Source organism: Empidonax traillii, unplaced genomic scaffold, assembly GCF_003031625.1.
Source record: "Empidonax traillii isolate 1590-97213 ecotype Southwest subspecies unplaced genomic scaffold, ASM303162v1 scaffold1350:size273897, whole genome shotgun sequence".
Taxonomy (NCBI): domain Eukaryota; kingdom Metazoa; phylum Chordata; class Aves; order Passeriformes; family Tyrannidae; genus Empidonax; species Empidonax traillii.
The window spans coordinates 187087-191866 of NW_020956543.1; the positions used below are offsets into that span (position 1 = coordinate 187087).

General features: G+C 58.7%; 1 protein-coding gene across 4 annotated transcripts in view; it reads left to right on the forward strand.

The window, feature by feature from the left end:
* The window catches only part of TOR4A (torsin family 4 member A), a 16500-nt gene that overhangs the window by 5817 nt on the left and 5903 nt on the right, over positions 1-4780 (forward strand). The window contains exon 1 of one of the 4 annotated variants that reach the window (XM_027906748.1): positions 2205-2310. The exons of the other annotated variants lie outside the window; for them this stretch is intronic. The gene's annotated coding sequence lies outside the window, so the exon portion shown is untranslated. Of the gene's footprint in view, positions 1-2204; positions 2311-4780 lie in introns of those variants that run through there. 4 annotated transcript variants of the gene reach the window in all.

Here is a 4780-nt window from a genome sequence, read left to right on the forward strand (position 1 = left end):
AAGCCCCGTGGGGGGGACATGGCACAAGGTGATATTTTGGCTAGGAATGTGAGCAGGGGCTGTTTTCCACCATCCTGTCCCCCTTGCCCCCCCCTGCCCGACGGGCCGTGCTGGAGGGACCTCCCCCCATGGGACACCTCTGGGTGCCAGCCCTGCCCCTGCCCTCCCCAGGTGCTCCCTGGATGTTTTGGCAGCCACTCCAGACTGAGCTGGTGATTTTGGAGGCTGGCATTGACACCAGGGCAGTGTCCCCAGCCCTGCATCACCCCCTCACCCCACAGCTCTGCTTGGCCCTGGGTTGGGCACAGGCTGGCAGTGGCTGTGCTGCCCCTCCAGATCCTCGTCCCCGTGTGCCATCGGGCTCCCCCAGCACCGGGGGGGGTCGTAGGGTGGTCAGTCCCACGTCCCTGTTGTCACCAGGAACTCATCACCCTCTGCTCCAGCCGTGGCCCCAGCAGTGCCCTCTGTCCCCCAGCTCGGGAGGAGTTCAGAACCCGAATTTCCTGGGCAGGGTGCACGTCCCTCACAGGCACTTCCAGCTCTGCTTCCACCCTCCCTGGGTTTCCTGCTGCAGTTTGGAGGCTTCCTGCCCTCTCCACGGGGTGCTGGGAGGGATCAAGCTCCCTCCCAGTTACAGCAAGATAGTTTTTTCTGGGCTGTTGAGGTTCACTGACAGTCCTCAAGAGCAGCTAGCAGTTTCTTGCTCCTCTAATTTTGCTTCTTTTAGAGTTTGGTTTTGTGTGGTTTTGGTTTTTGTTTGTTTGTTTGTTTGTTTTTGGTGTTTTTGTTTGTTTTGGGGGGGGGGGCCATTGTGTTTGGGGGTTTTTTTAAAAAATGGTTTTCAACCATGCTGCTCAGAGGAAGCTCTTCCTTCTCAAAAACCTGAATTAGCCAGAAAAGCATCTTTCTTCCTGGCTGCTCCCAAAACTTCCTCCAGGGGGGACCTTTACTTGGGGTCAGCCCTGCCGTGTTCCCCGACCCCGAGGGCAGCTCCCAGACGCTTTGTGCCAGTGGCTTTGCTCCAGCTGAGCTCCTGCCCCTTCGTGACACAGAAATCCCCACATTTGCAAGGATTTGTTAGGCAAATCCCCGCTGGCCCCAGCAGAGGCACATCCAGCTGCCTGGCACGGGGCTGGGGAGACTTTGTGACTCCAGGCTGGGGGGACCCTGCTTGGAGCATCCCCTTACACAGCCAGGTTGGGATCTGTGCCCTGATGCTCCAATACACTCCAAATTCGTTTTTTTCCCCTTATTTTCGGTCCTGTGCAGCTGGGAGGGAGCGGGTGCCAGCTGGAGGGGTTATTCAAAAACAGGAGCTTGAAACGCCAGCAAGAGATTGCTTTGGGCTGCTCTGGCTTTACCAAATGGACTTGTTTTGGGGGAAAAAAAGCCTTGGCCGGGTTGTGCAAGTGCAGGTGAGAGGTGGGAGTTTCCAGGGCGTGTTTGTTAGGGCTAAAGGCAAGGTGAGTGCAGGCGCAGGTGAGGAGGAGCTGCCGTGATGAGCCTTTGCACTGCTGGGCACAGAACCTCTCCCCTTTGCTTCCGTCTCTGAATGCAGCTGATGGATGAAGTGGTTTTCCCTGGGGAGTTTCTGTCCCCACACCAGAATTTGGTCCCACAGCAGCCTGGCCCTGGCTGTCCCCGTGTCCCTGTGTCCCTGTGCCGCAGGGCCAGCGCTGCCAAGGGGCCAGAATGCTCCGTGGGGTCGGGAGGGCCGGGGGGCAGCGGAGCGGGACCCCGTACAGGGACAGACAAACCAACCGCTCCGGACTTGCTGCGTTTTTTTCCAGACTCGCCGTTTCTATAGACTTACTCATTTCCCCCAGGTTCCCTCTGCGTTCTGCTCTCCCTGTTTTCCCCGCGGCCGAGGTCTCTCACCCCTGGGCGCAGGGTCAGCCCCGATAACCTCCCTCGGCAGCGTCACCGCTCTGACCTTTTCGGGGCCGGTTTCCCGGCTAATGACTAAGGACACCCCGGCGGGTGGGGATGTTTTGCCCAAGCCCCGGGCTGTCGGGGCGGTGAGGGCGATGAGCTCACCCCGCTGCCCCGTCGTTCGTTCCGCACGGTGTGACGGCAGCGCCGAGCGGGCTCTGAGCGGCTGCGGCGAGACAGACGGACCCGTCCGGCGGCCATCCCATGGCACGGGGAGAAGGAAGTGCTGCCGTGGGCCACTCCTCCTCACATTTCCTCTCTGGGGACGCTTTTCTGCGGACGAGAGCGGGGCCGGAGCAGCTGCCGGCCCGTGCGAGGCCGCAGGCTCCGCTGGGCGGACGGAGGGGAGAGACAGCGACCGGCCCCGAGGGGGACATTGTGGGTAAACTGCGCTGGCTTCGGCTCCCCCACCCTGCTCCCCACCCCTCGGGGGTCACCGCGGCACCCCTCGGCTACTTCGAGCTCCATCTCCCCGGCGCTGCCTTCTGCGCGTCCTTTCCACCAAAATCCGCCCCAGTTTCGGGGGGGATGCTCCTGTTCCCGATTGTTTTAGGATGCTTCAGGCTCTTTCCGCCCGCTTGCTGCCCTTCCCCTTGGTCTTGGCTTTGCTGCCCTTCCCGTCGGTCTCGGCCGAAATTACGGCTGGGAGCGGAGCCGGTGGGGTTTGGTGGTGAACGGGCTGTTGGGGGAGCACAGGGAGGGGGGTTTACATCGCCTCGGTTGTTGCCCTGCGCTGTTTTTGGGGAGGGTGGGCGCCTGCACACCCCCAGCTCCAGCCCTGACCCAAACCACGTTGCTCAGCTTGTTCCCAAGGGGCCCCCGGGGAGCTGCAGCTCGGGGTGCCGGGGCCCTGCTGGCCTTTGCCAGCATCCCGGATTTCTGCTCCCAGCCCCTGATCCCTGCGATCCACAGCTGCCTCTGCAAGGGGCTCTTTTGTTCTGCCTTACCCCTGGAAATGCTCATTTCTGGATGGAGGGGCTCGGATCCCACCTGGGGGCAGGGGGTTGTCAATCTTTAGGCTTTTCCAGCTGTTCCCTTTTCCCAGCAACTTTGCCAGCCCAAGGAGCCTGAGACAGGGGTGCAGCTCCCCCTACTCCAGTGCCATCCTCGGGATTCAGCAGCACTTTTACCAGGGACAAGTTTCTCCAGCTGGCATCTCCTGCCAGCAGAACACTTCCTACCGGGGACTGCCGGGGGCTGCCCCATCCCGCTCCCCTCCCTCTGCCCCCAGCTGCCCACACAGGCTCCTCTGTCGTGCAGACCTTGTTTTGGAGGAGAAGGGGGACACCCGAATGCAGACACAGGGAACAGCTAAAGGAGGAAAGCTGGAAGTGTTTCCAAGTGCAGCTTCTCCTGCGGTGTCCGGTCTTGGCACGGAGCAGTGACTGATGGTGTTTACACGAGCACTGGGATGCTGCAGACTGAATTCCCGGCTTCTCTTTCCTCTGCTTTTCACCAACAGTAAATTAGGCTGCCCAGAGCACATTGCTGCAGGCTGGCACAGCCTCCTGCCCCGGCCCTGATCCGACTCTGAGCATGCAGGGGCTGCTCTTAGAAAATTCCAGTCCTATGTAAATACCAGCAGGTATTAGGGACTGAGTCATGGCATTAACAGGGTTATTATACGCATGTCTGGACAGATTCCTTACTGAGGATGGGGTTTTGTCCTTCCACCTTGCCGTGCTTGGCTCATCTGGAGGGTTGGGCGTCCTGTGCTGGTGGTGGGATGGATGTGCTGTTTGGGCTCTTGGCGTTTGGGAAGGAGGGTCCTGAGCACCTCCTGGCTAAATCAGCACTCACCTGTTTTTCATCAGCCTTGCAGGGGTTTCAGGCTCTCTGCATGGACATGGCAGTGGGAGCATCTGCTCTGGGTGTGAGGAGCCAAATCACTTCATGCTTCAGCTGGGGCTGCATCCGGCAGCATCCATGGGGAGTGCTTGGGGTGTCCCTGGTTTCCCTGCCAGGAGCAACCTTCCAGGACTGAAAGGGAGCCTGTGACCAAATTTTCAGCAGGATCTGTTGTGATAGGACAGGGGGTGATGGTTTTAAACTCAAAGAAGGTAGGTTTAGATTAGATATAAGGAAGTTTTTTACAGTGAGGGTGGGCAGGCCCTGGCACAGGTTGCCCAGAGAAGCTGTGGCTGCCCTATCCCTAGAAGTGTCCATGGGGTTGGATGGGGCTTGGAGCAACCTGTGATAGTAGAAGGTGCCCCCACCCATGGCAGGGGGGCAGAATGAGATGAACTTTAAGGTCCCTTCCAACCCAAACTATTCCAGGATTCTGTGTTCCTTCTGCTCCCTAAAACTTTTCCTGTAAATTTCCACAGCCTCCCCCCTGGCATTTAAGCAGCTCCCTCTATACCTGCATGTGTTTGGGGCTGAGAAAAGCTTGCCCCTGTGTTTGTGTCGATGTGTGGCAGGGCCCAGAGGGTTGTCTCAGTCCCAGGCTGAGCTCTGCAGCTCCCTGGGGACCAGTGCTGGTCTGTGCCACAGGGGCTGATCCATTTGGGGACCTACCTATGAGGAGAGGCTGAGGGAGCTGGGGTTGTTTAGTCTGGAGAAGAGAAGGCTTAGAGGTGACCTCATCACTCTCTTCAACTACCTGAAGGGAGGTTATAGCCAGGTGGGGGTTGGTCTCTTCTCCCAGGCAACCCACAATAGGACAAGGGGACATGGGCTCAAGCTCTGCCAGGGGAGGTTTAGGTTAGATGTTAGGAAGAAATTCTTTACAGAGAGGGTAATCAAGCATTGGAACAGCCTACCCAGAGAGGTGGTAGATTCACCATCCCTGGAGGTTTTTAAGCAGAGATTGGATGTGGCCCTTAGTGCCATGATATAGTAATTGGAG